Below are 17,535 nucleotides of genomic sequence, written 5' to 3' on the forward strand. Positions count from 1 at the left end.
TACATACATAATATATGTAAATAAATAAAATGCACATAAATACATAATAAAGATTTCAGATAATGTATGAGCATTCTAAAAATGCTGTTTACTTTCTAATATTCACCATATCTAATTTTAGTTGCTTTTTTAAAATAGTTTTGCTAACTGAAAAATGACTAGTAACTCCAATATGATAGCTTCAATATGGTACAAGGAAGTTCAGTAGAATAAACATTTTATGAAATGACTATTAAACTATTCAAAGTACATTCAATATTAAAATGTATAATATAGCTTCTTCTGCAAATAAAATTATCTTTCTTGATATTAACCACTCCCCATCAGAGATGGAACTGACAGATGTGATGGACATCATTAAAAAACACAACACTTGAATGAATTTCTTAGAAAGAAAAAAATAAACCAAAAGCCAAAAGACTTCCCTTGAATTCTGAAGTAGTTTTCAGTTCAATGTATTCTCCTTGCTCAGAGTTATGACCCTTAGATATTAGTCCTTTGAATGGCATAGGAATTGAATATTTGAAGGACTGATTCAGAGCTACTTTCTCACATAATCTCCACTAGACTGACATAAAACATCAATCTGTTCTCAGGTTTGCTGAGGAAGAGTTCAAGAAAGAACTATCCTTTAAGAGTGAAATTCCCATTTGAATTCTGTTCTAGCATAGATACATTAAGAGAAAGGTATTGGATACATGACAATGCAGGCTATGCCGAACTCAGAATTCTCAGGGGACTAAAGTGGATAGAGAAAATAAATGCAACCTATTATTAATTCAGCCTCCTGCCAAAATATAAAAGGTGGTAGATAAATGTGTATAGAACTACATAAAGAGTTACAATTCAAGCTAATTAAGTTAAGAAAGCAAGTGATTTGTTATTTCTTAATGCAACTACGCACGGGTATTGCCTTTTTCATGTTCTCTTAGCGCTAAAAACCTCCCAGTTTGGGCCCTTTTCATTGACCACGTTTCTGCATTGATTTCAAGTCTTGATTTTGTTTATTTAATAAATTATCCTCTGGATTCATTGTTAAGTTCCTTGTGGACAGGACAATATCTTTTCATATTTGCTAACATACACTATAAACTAGTCCAAGCTCTTTTCTCCTATTGTCAAAAGTGGCCAGCTTATCACCATTATCCAAATGCTTGACTCTTGTATTTTCCTTGGGGACAGGAAAATATCTATCCCACAGCTCATTAGTTCTGTTCTTTTAGAGACTTTATATTTATTTCAGTGCTCCTTCATAAATGCTTCAGATTTCAGTCAAAGTGGTAAATAAATTCAAAATGTATTTTCAGTATCTATTAGTTGTTCTTACAGCATTTGGGTGGAGGAAAAAAGTTAACTAAAACAAGGCTTAGAGATCACCTGAAGATTTGTTTACTTCAGGCTCTTGTTCACATAAACAGATAATTCAAAATAGAAACCAGAGAGAAGATTCCCAATCCCTGCATATCATAAATAAGACTCCTGAGATCCATCAGATATCTATTAAGCAATCTTACAAATGTGTGCTTATTTCAACCAAACTACCTCGATTAAGAGCGTATGGAGAGCAATATGACTTGGCATTATTCATAGTAACTTCTCGGCTGCTATATGCTACTTGGGCAAAATCTATTTCGATTTGTGTTCAGAAACAGTGTTAGAAAGAAACTCTAGAGTTTGTAAGATAATGAGATATCTGGAAATGTTTCAGGAGGAGGAGAAAAAAAATAACAAATAAGGTAATAGGGACAAGAAAAGAAGATAAGTATGGGCTATAAAATTTTTTAGAACCTGAGAAATGTCAGGAAAGAGAACGGAGAAGGAGAAGAAGAGAGCGAGGAGAAGGAGAGAGTGGCTGGAATCAGGCAGCAGAGCCTCAATGAGCCCGAGAAGCAATCACATTATTGGGTAGAGCCATACATTCTAACACTGAGCAGAAAAACTCACTCATTTAAAATCAATGTGCGTGAAGAACCAAATCTGCCAGGTACTAGGTTGTCTCTTGGGCCCAAAACCACGTGTACACATTCTGCTTTGTAGTATTGAGGGTAGCACTCCATAAACATTTCTCCTTTGCCTATAGGGAGTTAGAGAGAAGGAGCTGACAGGCTTTTACTTGAAAGGTCTGGATAGTATATAGTTCAGGGTTTGTGGGCCACTTGCTCTCTGTTGCAACTGTTCAACTGTATCTTTGTAGCATGAACACACCCAGTAAGTAAATGAACATTTTGGATGTGTTACAGCAAAATATAACTGACACTGAAGTTTTAATAGATAATTTTCACCTGTCACAAATTTCTTAAAGTTTAAAATACATTAAAAAAAAAAATTATCTCACCGGACTACAAAAATAGGAGGCAGGTGAGTTTTGGCCCATAGGCTATAATGAGCCGCTCCTGGCATTATGGCTGGATGGAGGACCAGAAGGGACTTGCTTCTATTTACTTGTCTTCCAGTCTGCATAACTCCTGCGATCATGTTTCACCCTTTGGAAGGGCAAACTGATTCCACTCTCCAGTTGTTTGCTTAGTCTTGCTGTCTGGGAACTAGCTTCATCATGCTTTGTTAGATCTATCTGAAACAATCCAGCTGCATTCAAGCCTTAGCTCCACACAGCCCCTCCTTAGAGTTCTTCAAGAGAAGCATCAGCTGGGTGCTGCTTCCTCCTCAGAGTTCTGGGCTGTGCACTGTGGGCCCCTTCTACACACTCCCAGGGAACCAACATTCCCTTATAAGCAATCCCTCCTATGAAGTCAGAGTTCAAGCCTGTGGGGTTCTTCCCAGAGTCTAGATTCTGAAACCCTTAACCAATCCCTTTGTTTCCCAAACCCTTAAGGTTATAGTCACCTCTTGTGTAGATACTATCTCTGTGTTAATTGTGTTCCTTTTCTGCTTTTTTTCAGTTCTCTATCATCTGTTTAACCAATTCTTTTATTAAATTCCCTCTGTTGAAGTACCAAATCTACTTTCTATTTTCCTGACTGGATGCTGACTGATACACTGATAGTCTTCTTCCTAGCTATATAGCCAATATTACTCAGGCAGCAATTACTGAATACTAGTTTTTGCGGGGGCCATTACCTTCCAGTTATGATTATTTGCTTTCCTTCCAGAAGTTTCTGCCCCAGGAAATTCAAAACAAGTTCACATACAAACTTCGAGGCCTGTTTCCAGTTCCTAAGAGGTGCTCTATATTCAGTATTTCTCTCACACTAAGGCACATTAACTAAATTATCCCAGTCACACATTATTCAATGATTTCTTTTAAAGTTCCCAGGTATAATTACCTCTCTAATTATACAAAATGGGAAATTTGAAGCTTTTTGTAACAATAACAATCACTGACATTTATTGACTTACTATTTGCTAAACATGATGTTCAATTGAGAATATATTTTTTTAACTTAATTCTTATAGTAATCAATGAGATAGGTAATAGTATGAATTTCCCTTATATAGATTCCTTAGCATATAGTTAACAATTTTTTCAGTCACATATATAAAAAATATCAGAATCATCACCTAAATCCAAATATTTTGACTCTAGATTTCTGCTTTTTTTTAAATTTTTTAAAAGATTTTATTTATTTATTTGACAGACAGAGACTACAAGTAGGCAGAGAAGCAGGCAGAGAGAGAGGAGGAAGCAGGCTCCCTGCTGAGCAGAGCCTGATGCGGGGCTCCATCCCAGGACCCTGAGATCATGACCTGAGCCAAAGGCAGAGGCTTTAACCCACTGAGCCACCCAGGCACCCCTAGGTTTCTGCTTTTTAATCACTATGACATAGTATCTCCCAGTGTGTTGACTGTTATGCATCATCCAGTTCCGTCTTTAAGATTCTAAAACTAATTCCCTTAGCTGTAGGGTGTGCTGCCAGTTTTCTGGAAATTGCTCTGTGGTTGAAAGAGCTGCTTCACTCAACATCATACTACCTTCCTAGAGGCAACTGGTACTCCATGCCATGCTCCGCTGCCTCATCACAATAAGGGACAACTATGAAGAACTATTTCAGTTTTGAGCTCTGCATGGGGTCCACTGAGGCACTGAAGCCCAAGTTATCCCTTGACCCTACCTTACTTCCTTTCTTCTTTCCATACCAGTTAATCTGAAAAGCCTCTCGATGAATTTGCTGCACTTTAGTCTCAGTATCAAAGTTGGCTTCCTGGGGAACAGGATTTACAAAACCCAGGTAATTTAAATAAAACTAAATCTGTTTAACATAATTTCATACAAAGAGAAGGTTTATGGACCAAGGAATGAAAATCTTACTATGAACACTTAAATAAATCAATAATATCTTTAAAGTGATAGCCCTAATTTGGTTATTAAGTTGGTGCTAAATGTATTTTCTCTAAGATAAACATAAAATAGAACATCTTCTAGTTTCAAAAGAGAGTAATTAATTTGCATAAGGTTACAGACAGTTATTAGTCTGGTTGTGAACCAATGTCTCTTAACTCCAAAATCTATTATACTTCGTATTCTATCCTGTGACTGTAAACTAACTTCATAAAGAAAGATGACCACCTGTTTATGAAAGTTAAGTTAAACATACTCAAAATTCAAAACTCACATTGTTACTTGAATACAGGTAGGTTTTATCTGACAGCACTGTAAACTAAACTTATATGACCACTATAAAAACAAAAACAGAAACAAAGCTATATAAACTTTTCATTTTGTTCATTTGTTTTCTAGAAATGAGAAAAAATGATTTTAAAAATCAGATTGTTAACTTCTAATTTGTCAATGCATTCTCGGTTGGGTATATTGCTGTACAAATGAGTTGCAGGTGTGAGTGATTTCTTTAACATATTGAAATATAACAATGTATTTCCACATTTTTTCTAACTTCAGCTCATGGCTTCTTTCCTTCTTCTGGATTTCAGCCACCATTCTTGAATTTAATCTGTTATTATCCTTGCTTTCATTAGCAAATAAGGTTCTAGATTGGAATTCTGAATGCAAGATCCTAAAGTCAGTGGCTGCTACCAAGCCCTATAGCTCAAACACTTGATAGTATTTCCAGGGCTGAAATTAACAGTAGTTGGAATAAGTATCATTCCCTATCGTTTTCTGTTTTGCAACATCTCCACTGTCCTCCCATCCAATTGTGCTTAATTATCTAAGGATCTCTGGAATGTGTTTAATTAATGTTAACTATTGCTACCATTGTCTCCTTTCTTTGCATCATGTAAGTTAATTCCTTAACATGTAATTAGAGATATCCTCAACCTTACTCCATAAAAGTCAGGTTAATTGAGAAAACATTAGTTTCTCTAGGCTACAAATGATCAAGGCTCTATTGGGTGAATGGCTAGATTAAAAAGGGACTTTTTAAAGAAAGGGTACACAGATTTATATTAAAGCTGACTTCCTGACTACTTTATTTGTTCTTTGTAAAAATGTGAATAAAGTATACATTAGGTTACCTTTTGTCAAAGAGATTATTATTTTGAAAAGTGGATACTAAAAGAATGTAAGTGGGAAAGTACATCTAAAAGAGTCCCATGCAAGAATATAAACTACACCTGAATTGTCCTGGCCTACTCTAGATAGATACTATGCTTCTCAAAGGCAATTCATTGCTATCAGCATTTGGTATAAAATTAAAGTAGATGTTAGAGGCATCCTTATTTATCTATGTTCCTATTTAGAATGCTAGCAAAGGATTTGAGAGCAGAAAGAACCCCTTTTTCATTCCATAATTATTCACTGAGCAACTGCACAAAACATTAGGATGGAAACCATGGCAAAAAGAAGATGAAGCAGATACAGGCACTTTGTTTACTAAATTTAGAAGAAAATAAAACTTCACAAATGTATACAACAGAACATGCTTCACAGTGGGTTCCATGAGAAATGTTCATCTTGTAAGCCACAAGAATACCTAGGGACTCAATCATGAATCTAACTTCTTCATTTTATAGTTTGGGAAAAAAGGATTGGAAAAGATGTGTGGAGTTCCCTACACTCCCAGTTAACTGAGCGAGTCTCCATGTTATTTGAGCAAGACTACAATCTAAGAATCCACCTGTCATTCTATCTTAATATGGATGTGTTGTGAATATTTAAAATTCTTGGCACGGCATATGATAATGGAGAAGCTTCTGTTCTCACATGAATGGAGACTGGGCTTAAGCTTCACCAGCATGGTCCCTCGATAATCTGTTTTACCTGAAGCTAAGAGCTTTTCATTGTTTTCTAAAACCTATTTAGAAAAGAGTTTAATAGGAAGCAATTATCTCATTAACCTTATTTTAGGTCAGAGAGAGAGGAATGTATATCCATACTGGGGATAAATGTACTCATGGGAAAAAAAAAATAAATGTCAATATTAACATTTGTGTCAGATTTACTTTTTTAAAGTTATGATAAATAGAATGATGTAGCAGAAAGAATTATATTTTTTGAGATCTTGAATTCAGCCATGTGTATTACATTATTGTATATGTTATTATGTTTAGGTTCTATTATTGTAGATGAGCTAGTCAGCTTTTACAAACAGCCATCAAATATCATGAACCAACAAAACAGACATGTGTTTTTTGCTCAGAATAGTCTAAGTAGATTCCTGATCTGGGAGAATGGGGAGCTGGTTGTGGTTTGTGTGCTCTGTTCCATGAAGGTATTGAAGGACCCAGGCTAATGCAGACTCAGCAGTCTTGATTATGTGTGTTCCAGTATAAGCCTAAGCATTGCCATTCCAATCACCTGAGGAGAAGGAAAATGGTAGAGCATGAGTAGGATGTTTTAGTGGCAGAACAGATAGTGACACAGTCATTTTGTTCATTATTCTGTAGGCTAAAATTCAGTCTCATGGCTACACCTACATTTGAGAGAGTGTAGAAAAGATGGTACGCCTATTTGTCAAAGTGAAAGGGAAGAGTGGGTTTAAAGGTCAGTTGACACTCTGTAATACAATCTGATATTTTCCCCACCAAATATCCATGTCATTCTTTTCCCCACCCTTAGAACCCACTCAGTCCCTCCCAAAACATGACAACCTAAACTCCCATCTAGTGTTACTGCATTAAGATCAAAGTTCAGGATCTGTGGTATAGATGCAACTTCCTGTAATACAGCAATTTATAAATTCATAAATGAATAAATAAGTATCTCTTGTCCCCCCAACCCTGTACACACATAATAATTGTGGAGAATAGAACAGATATCTGCATTATAAACCTCTCATTTGGGTCAAGAGAAAAGCAGTGCAATTATCCTTTGATAGAAATGTTGAAATCTTCTTGACATAGTGATATGAAGCTCCTTTTATAGCAATGGACCTATTCTCAGGAGAACTCCTTTATCCATCATTTTCTATGATCCCTGGTTCCAGAGACCTTTCTTAATCACCATCTCCCATAGCCACAACTGATCAGAGTTATGGCAAGTATATCCTCAGGCAGTGTTATACATTTTAAACGGCGCCCATGGGGTATTACTGGGCTCACGGAGTTCAATGCTTACTGAGGCCATACTCATGATTTCTTTAGTAATATAATTTCCAGTAAACTTTTTACACTTCTACACTATAACATTTCCTCAAATGTATATTTCTTTCTATGTTACATCATTATTTTAAGTACCATACTTTACTCATCTCTCTAAGTGCTTAGTTGACATTCATTGAAATAGACCTTTATTCTTAGACATGGATATTTAATCCTAGATCAGTGGTTATCAAACTTTATCCTGTGCGGAAATGATTTGGATGTCTTCTTAGAACATAGATTGCTGGGCTCCATCCCCAGTGTCTCATTCATGAGTCTGTGTAGGGCCCGAAGATGTGTATTTCTAATAAGCTTCAGGTGATACACATGCAGCTAGTGCAGGAGCCACATTTTGAGAACCACTGCCATTGTCATTCCTGTGCATATGCAGGAAAAGGAAATATAAGCAAACAAACATGTCAAAGTACTCAGAATCTGTCTTCACATGCAGAATCGAACTTTTAGAACTACTTCTCAACTCAGAGTCATGGATGGTGATGTTTTTCAACACAATATCATTCTCCATGTCATCAGGAGCACTAGAGAGAAAAAAAAAAAAAAAAAAAAAAAGCTACAAAATAATTTAAGGCCACTGGTATTGCATTCCCAAACTGGTTTTGCATTGAAGTACAGCTAGTGTGCTTCTCCCACTTCAGGAGTATTTATTTATTTGTTTGTTTGTTTGTTTGTTTTTTACCTCTCCCACCCTCTAAAAAAAGCCAAACAACAACAACAACCAAAGAAAACCCAAATATGTTCCTAGAGCTTAAAAGAGTGTTCTACTGTTTACTTCTAGATTTTAGCGATATAAAACCCCACCAATTTTATAACAAATCTCAATTTCAGAGATGTTAAAATATGAAAGAAAAGGGCATCTTAGAATCATGAAATAAGATACTTGGTTCCAGGATATGGCCTCTGTTAATTACAACCCCAATCCTTTGCTACCTAATTAATAAACCTGCTTTATTCTCCTACCATCCATTTAATGTTGGCTATGTTAACACCATCTGAAACAAAAATTTGTTAGGGGGCAACACCATTCATCTGGTTTTTGCAAAAAGGCTGAATCTTTGCTAACTGAGAGCTCTTGATCCTTTGCTTTGTAAACACATTTTAATTCAACTTTCTATTATTTATCCCAAAACACTGGGTTTCTCCAATATTGTGAATTCTTTAATCTCTGCTTAGAAATAACCCATTTTTTAAAATTTTAAGCCCATTTATCTTTCTGTAATAACTTGCTAAAAGAAGCAAATAATTATAAACACAAACTGATACTTTAGCTTTTTCCAACTTCTTAGCCTAGAGATATAGGAATAGTGGGTTCATGAATGGTCTTTCAAGTTATTAACAAGTGACAGTTTTACCAAATGTTTTGCTGCAGCATATAACACAGCTCTCAATTTTTTCAAAGTGGCAATATCCTTTGATTTTAACTGTGAAACTACTAATTCAATGCCATATATTTTGTTTCTCAGTAGAGCATTATTCCATTACAGAGTACAAATGGGAATGTTACATTGTATTGATTTGTTTTTAATAATCATCTCAAATAATTGCTTGATACAATAAATGTTTACCCTTTGACCATAAAAGTCCAAGGTGGCTTCAAACGGGTAGGGTGTAACAGGAAGCTTGGTGCATAGTAGGCTTTGCTCCACAGTGATTCATTCAGTGACTTAGGTTGATGGGGACTCTTATGATATCCAATATACAGTTGGAGAGCCACCTATGCATTTCCATTCCAGCCTGTTGGACGAGGATAAGAAGATGGTGAAGTGGACATGGGAAGTTTTATGGAATTTGCAGACATCATCTCTTTTCATAATTCCACTGCTTAGATTTCAGTCCAGTTAGAGTATAAGGAAGGCTGTGATATGAGGTCTGTGTGCCTAAGAAGAAAGGAAGAAAAAAATTCAAGGGACAGCCACCAGCATTTCCAAAGCAATATCAATTTGTGATCTATTACTTGAGTCTCAAATTTTTAAAGCATGAGATTAATCATCCCAGTGTAACTTTTATAGTTATGATGAGTAAAAATTATAATTTATGCTTTAGAGTTCTTTATAAACCATAAAGCATCAACCAATGTTAGATATTAGTAAACAATGATCATGTCACAAAATTATACAGTTGCAAAGAAGTTACAACTCTACAAATTTGCTTTTGTAGATTAGTGTGGTTTCGTATCAAGGACACCGAAATTCTCTGAGAAATTTTTTTTTTTTTAATTCTCTGAGAACCTTAAATAGAGCCTTCAATTATATTATTTATTTACTTTTTCAAATAAATTAGGTTATCCCTGACAAGCTTTGAAGACATTTTCTCTGTCGGTACCAACAACATATACAAAACTACACAACCATACATGCTTTTCTAAGTTTGTCAGAGTAGGAACTACACAAGAATTTTATGTTTCCACATGGCTGTTAATTTCTGTTTTCAGGGAAATTGGAGAAGCACTTATCTTTTTCAAATACAGCTAGCAAAAATATTTCCTCCACACTGGAAAGTTTTCCAAGACTATCAGGCTCCCCTTGCAGAATGCTGGCACCCAAACAATACTGATACTAAGGTCTTTAATTGAAAAAAAAAAAAGTACCTCATTGTATTAGTAAAAATCTCTCAATTAATTTTGAATGTCAAATATCTATTTGACATAAAATATTCTAGTAGTCAATGTTAAAGTTTCTGAGCTAAGATTTCTTTGACTGACAAAAAATAAAATATTTGTGTATAAATTGAATTAAGAGGGCTTTACCCCAAACCATGAAATCCAATAATCATCTAGAAAACTGACAACAGCCTGTTCTGCTCTCATTGCTTAAGGAAACCTCCTGAAACAGCGTAGTTCTAAGGCTTAGCTAAGGAGACAATTATCTGTACAATATTTTTTAAAGAGTCTCCAACATCAATGAATTTCCACATAGCAAGAAGCCAGGGGCATGTACAAGGATACTTTCTAATCTAACACCAAAATTAGTTTTTTTTTTTTTTTTAAAGATTTATTTGACAGAGAGAGAAAAATCACAAGTAGGCAGAGAGGCAGGCAGAGAGAGAGAGGGAAGTAGGCTCCCCACTGAGCAGAGAGCCTGATGTGGGGCTCGATCCCAGGACCCCAAGACCTGAGCTAAAGGCAGAGGCTTCACCCACTGAGCCACCCAGGTGCCCCCAAAATTAGGTATTTCAAAACAATGGAGAGGTTCAAACTTTGCAGAGAATATTAAGATTTTACTTTCACATTGAAATTTTTCCAGTCAAGCACATATTTTCTTATTTTGAAGACAAAGACATCCCTTAACATTTGTACAAATAGCTATATACTTTCTACAATTCAATGGACCAATTACAGGTCAAAATCCAAGATTAGCTGCAATGACAGACATTTATCTAGTTGTACTTTAAAGACAAACCTAACAATTGCCAGAAACTACTTCAAGATATTAAAATAAATGTTACCTACTGAAATAAACAATGTTAATGATAGAGTCACTGAAGCAATGACTTACTTTCTAAGATATAAAACAAATCCATGATACTCAAAATTTCTTTTTTCTGAGTTAAGTCAATTAATGTTTTCTTTTACTTGACAATAATTTTTAATTTATTATTAATTTTTAAGTAATTTTTAAGATGCTTTTTATGTTCAAGGCTTTTATGTTGGCGACAAATTCAAGATTATTTTTTAAGTTCTAACATTTGAAAAATAAATCACGTGTTTATGATGCACTTTACCATTGAAACAGTTTTGATATAAACATTAGGTGACTTTTTTCTGCTTATATTAGCAAGTACCTTGCCACACAAGAATGACTGGCTCTTATGTGTCTCTTTAATATCAATCTTAAAAATAAAATGAAAGTTTAAAGAGATTCATTATGGTTTCCATTTGTGACATTTTTCCTCTTATATTGGAGACTAATAGGAGGAAGAGCAAATATGCATATGTCAAGGAAGCATTATACTTTCTTTATACTTTCTTTAATTTCTATCAATAAGAAACTCTGAGCATAATGTCTATTGTATGCTACCTCAAAGTAGCTTACAGTAAAATAGCTTCATAATTTGACACATCCATAGTTATTTTAATGCAGAAATTTATCAAAAAAGAACTTGAAAGAAAAATTTTGTGACTATTTTATGGAGAAACAAAACTAACATGAATAGAAATTTCATAATCTGTACTCCAGATATCAAAAAATACCAAAAACATAAACTTTGAGGACTCGTACTTTCTTAGAGAAATTAGGATATTTCTTTAAGATGGCTAAAATTCAACAGAAGAAATTTTAAACATTTTAGAAATTATTTTCTCTTTTATATTAATGAATAATTAATCTTTTTATTTTTATAACTACCAAAAGTGCAGACATTAAGAAAAGATAACATTTGAGAACTCCATCAGGCCATTTGAGATTTCTCCGAATGACAATGATCACACAGTTTTTAAAAAGTGCCTCAATCAAATCTTTTGTTGTTGCTTTATCAGGTTTTACTTTTGAATGTGGCATTTCTTCAATTGCTAATGTACTTTTGGCAAATGTGTACAAATGATTTTCTTTAATGGTATGAGTATTGGGATTTTAATATTCTAAAATTAGTTTAAGTATTTCCTTTACAGACTATTATTACTCTTCCACTTAGAAGAAAATTTCTTCTCTAGGATTTATAAATGTATCTTATTTTGATGAATCCTTTACATATTCTAGAAAAGAATGAACACAGGCATGCTAGTATTTAGATCCACATCCTTAAGTTTTGAGTTATTTGATGAAATATATATTTCATAAACCCATGGGGGGAACCATGATCTTTTTTTTTCCATCTCTAGTAATATCATTTTGGGATCTGTGTACAAAATGTATTTAATGAGTAATTTATTTTATGCTTATTTAAATAGTTTGTTGTCATTTGCCATTTCTGGTCCTGAATCCTTTAGGACCATTACAGCTTCTAAAATGGTAATAATTTTGCAACTACCTAATTTTCAAATTAAGTTAAAGATAAATACATAATATATTTATATGAGTCATTTCTAGTAACTATTCAAAATATAAATTTGGTGTAAATAAGGCAGTTGCATTATAACAGGAGGAATACATAGCTTGTTACAGGGCTTGGGCCTAAATCCTATCGATTCCCTTACTAATTTTTATGGCTCTGAGCAATTATATATATTATACCAGGAAAACATATCAGGAAAATAAATGAACCATGATGTCAGACAAACTCAAGTTCAAATTCCATTATTTTTTTCCAACCCATGAGTTTGGGAATTTTATAAACTACTCAGAATTTCACTTTCTCTCTCTCCATATGGGGATAAAAGCTTTCATATTATAGTGAAAATGAATTTAGATAGATATAAATGAACTATCAAACACTGGAAGCACAGTGACTTCTCAATTGATACTTCTTCCATCATTCAACTCTATGCTCCTAGCCCCTCTTTGAGCCTCTGTATAGATTATAAAACTTTGTTAATTTAGAGGTATAAGTTAATTTCTGAAGAACTTATAGAATTACAATATATTTTTATAGAATCTGAATATTTTCAATTTTGCTTTAAAGAATATTTTACAGAACAAAAATCAGATGCATAGTCTGATTGAAAAATGATTCATGCATAAATTTAATAGGTGTTTATTTAAAGGTATCATGTACCACACACAATAATTATCACAGAGAAAATAGTGATAAACAAATGAGATACATTCTGCTGTATTTTGTGAACCTTTAAATGAAATAGACATATTTAAGGCAAGTAAAAACTGAAAAATAAACAAATTATACTTGTAAGTTGTGATGAAATGAAGCAAAGAGAGAGAAAGAAACTGTGGGAATGAAAAAAAAAAAAAAAACTGAACTATGGTTAGATAGACTTCATGGAAATCCATAGTCAGAAATTATGCTTGAGGGGTGCTTGGGTGGCTCAATTAGTTAAGTGTCTACCTTCAACTCAGGTCATGATCTCAGTGTCTTAAGATTGAAACCTACATCCAGTAGGGAGCCTACTTCTCCCTGTCCTTCTGCCCCTCCTGCTCGTGCTCTCTCTTGCTCTCAAATAAATAAAAACCTTAAAAAAGAAAAGAAAAGAAAAAAGGAAAGAAAATAAAAGGAAAGGAAAGGGGAAATGAAAATAAAAGAAAAGAAAAAAGAAAAAAAGAACTGTGCTTTAAATGGAAAACAGGAGTGCCTGGGTGGCTCAGTCAGTTAAGCGTTTGCCAGCTCAGGTCATGATCCCAGGGTCCTAGGATTAAGCCCAGCATCAGGCACCCAGCTTAATGATGAGGAGTCTGCTTCTCCTGATGCCTTGAACCTGGCTCATCCTGTCTTGTGCTCACTCTCTCTCTCAAATGAATAAATAAAATCTTAAAAAAATAAAAAAGAAAAAGAAAAAAGAAAAGAAAAAGGAAATGGAAAACTAATGATAAAAAGAATGGGGGGAAGAACATTGCAGGCAAAAAGAACATCTTATGCAGACACCATTGAAGTGAGAAAGAGTTGAGTTTGATATGTTTAAGGAAAGGAAAGAGTATCACTGTTTGGTTTAACATACCAAAAAAGACTGAAGGTATAAAATTGAAGGACTAGGGGCTTATATATTATAGAAAGATTTCTGGATTTAACTTTCAGTGCAATGAGATGCCAGTGAAGGATTTCAGGTGAGTAAATGACATAACATGATTTGTATTTGAAGGTTTCCTTGCCAATAAATAGAAAATGAACTGAAGGTAGACAAAAAAGAAAGTTAGAATGCTATTTTACTAGGTCTCATAATGGCCTAAATCAAGATGATAGCAGTAAAGATAGAATAAGTCAAATTTGTTTCTGGATTAGCAAAATAGAATAGGGGAAAGGGAGAAACAAAAGACAATTCCTAGGTTGCCACCATGAGACATCTAGATGAATGGTAATGTCCCTCATTAATTCTCTGAGGTGGGAAACAGCTAGTGATGGAGTAGAGGTATATTCAGATTGGCAAAGCTAGACATAGAAGTTTAATTCCAAAAAGAGATTTCAAATAGGTACTTTCCTTGAACATAAAGTTTATAGTAACTACTATATTTATATATCATTCCTAAATTAGTATCTAGTGAATTCCTCATATTTCTTGTTATATTTCAAAGAAACTGTATGAAAAAAGGTAAAATCTCTTAAGATAATGCTTATAATATATTACATTGCTTATAATATATAAATAATAATTATATGCTTATTATATATAATATAATAATAAAAATAAATTTTTATATTAAGGAGTTTTACACAGAATAATGGGATTCCTGAAACTTCTGTCTTATACCCATATCAGTCTATAAATTTGCATGCAATTTTTAAAAAATATTTTATTTATTTATTTGACAGAGAGAGATCACAGTAGGAGAGAGGAAGGGAAGAGATCACAGAGAGAGATGAAGGGAAGCAGGCCCCCTCCTGAGCAGAGAGCCCGATGTGGGACTCGATCCCAGGACCCTGAGATCATGACTGGAGCCGAAGGCAGCGGCTTAACCCACTGAGCCACCCAGGCGCCCCTTGCCTGCAATTTTTTTTTAAAGATTTTATTTATTTATTTGACAGACAAAGATCACAAGTAGGCATAGAGGCAGGCAGGGAGAGAGGAGGAAGCAGGCTCCCTGCCAAGCAGAGAGTCCAATGCAGGGCTCGATCCCAGGACCCTGGGACCATGACCTGAGCCGAAGGCAGAAGCTTTAACCCACTGAGCCACCCAGGTGCCCTTGCCAGTAATTTTAATGTAATTTTATCTATAACATTTTTTAAATTCCTTCAGTGAGGCTTTTTTTGGGGGAGGGGGTTGAAGTTTTTTTTTTTTTTTTTTTTAATTTTTTCATTTGAGAGAGAGAGAAAGAGAGAGAGAGTGTGAGGGTATAAGCAGAGAGAGAAGCAGAGGGAGAGGGAGAAGCAGACTCCCCGCTGAGTGGGGTGCTTTATGCAGGGCTCAATTCCAGGATTGGAGATCATGACCTGAGCCAAAGGCAGATGTTTACCCACCTGAGCCATTCAGGTACCCCAGTGAACTGAAGCTTTCGTACTAAATGTATCAGAGTTCCTTTCCCTTCCTGTTCTCACATCCTAAGGATACATGATTTTTTATCTATATCTGTGTATCTATTTATCTGCTTATCTGTTTTTCTATCCAGTCATACACACACATACTCACACACACATACTTACAATGTACTCTACAGTTAATAGCATATACAATAACATGAACTATGTGATTGGTAGGTGGGTAGTATTCTAAGTATTAACAGTGCAAAATTTGGTATAAATTGAACATATTTGAGACCTGGACAAAGAAATCTAAGAACACCAAGCTTACCAATATCAGTTAATTCCAATTAGGAAGGTTAGAGAAGTCAAGTAACTGGTCTGATGTCAAGCAAATTATAGAAAAAGAACTCTCTGATCAACTGAATTCTAAAATTTAAGATATTAGTCATTATACACTACGGATACTGAATTTATAATAATCAGATGGAGCTAAATCTGCAGTGATTTCTAATTTTGTTTTATACTTACAAATGTGCGAATATGTATATACACATGTTGATATACATATACATAAATGTATACATACACACATATATACATACATTAATAAGACAACTTATTTGGCAAATATTGGATCTATTTTAGATTCTGAATAAGACACAAATAAAAAGTCTGTTATCAGTCAATTCAGTTTTAAGCCTTGATTTCCTTATCTATAAATTTAATACACACATGCATGAACATGTACATACTTTGGGTAGAATCTAAGGCATCTTATAAATACATATACATTCATATACTTTTTTCCATACATATTCAGATGTAATATGCTATATGGAATGTATCCAAGTGGATGTGATACTTGAGTTACTGGTTATTGCAGACTGACTTTTTAATTTATACTTCCTAGATTAAAATATTTTCTTTGAGAGAGTGAAGTGTTTGAGCTCTCCTTAGGACTCAGTACGGAAGCTCTCTTCACCATGGATTATTAAGCAGGTAATTAATTAACTTGTTTTCAGATTATTTTTTCAGCATTATAAGAAGAACACTTAGCTAAGCATAATCTATGACTATGCCAACAGAGAAAATTTATCTTGTAATAGCAAGAAAAACAGTGATATAGGAATAAGCACATTTTCAATAATAGTATTGTGGGAACAAGAAGTACTTCTTGTTCCCACAATACTATTATTGAAAATGTGCTTATTCCTATATCACTGTTTTTCTCACAAAACAAACTGAGGGTTGCCGGGGGGAGGGGGTTTGGGAGAAGGGGTTGGGATTATGGACATTGGGGAGGGCATGTGATTTGGTGAGTGCTGTGAAGTGTGTAAACCTGGTGATTCACAGACCTGTACCCCTGGGGATAAAAATATATATTTATAAAAAATTAAAAAAAAAAATTAAAAAAAAAAAAAAAAGAATTTACCACAAAAATATATGTATTTCTTAAAAAAAAAAAAAAAAAAAAAAAAGAAGTCATATAAACGTGCTGACAAAATCTACACTCAAGTTTTATAAATACAGAAACTAAAATGTCACTGAATTATATACTTATTACATTTTAAAATGTTACACTGCATGAAATAAAATTTATGCTGAAAAATGTACACCATGTCTTCATGTCTATGGCAAATCACTCATACTATGTCTATCTAAAACCTTTGCTCTGGGGGATCCTGGGTGGCTCAGTGGGTTAAAGCCCTTGCCTTTGGCTCGGGCCCTGATCCCAGGGTCCTGGAATCAAGCCCTGCATCGGGCTCTCTGCTCGGTAGGGAGATTGCCTCCTCCTCTCTCTGCCTGCCTCTTCACTTACTTGTGATCTCTGTCTGTCAAATAAATAAATAAAAATCTTTAAATAAAAAGAAAGAAAAAAAAAACTGCTCTGTCTTATCCCTCCCTCAGAGATACTACAATTATATGTATTTTTCATAGATATGTTTAATATTCTTTAGAATTCTTCTCCCAAATACATTTTATTTATTTATTTATTTATTTATTTATTTATTTATTTATTTA

Source organism: Mustela lutreola, chromosome 2 (genome assembly GCF_030435805.1).
Source record: "Mustela lutreola isolate mMusLut2 chromosome 2, mMusLut2.pri, whole genome shotgun sequence".
Taxonomy (NCBI): Eukaryota; Metazoa; Chordata; class Mammalia; order Carnivora; family Mustelidae; genus Mustela; species Mustela lutreola.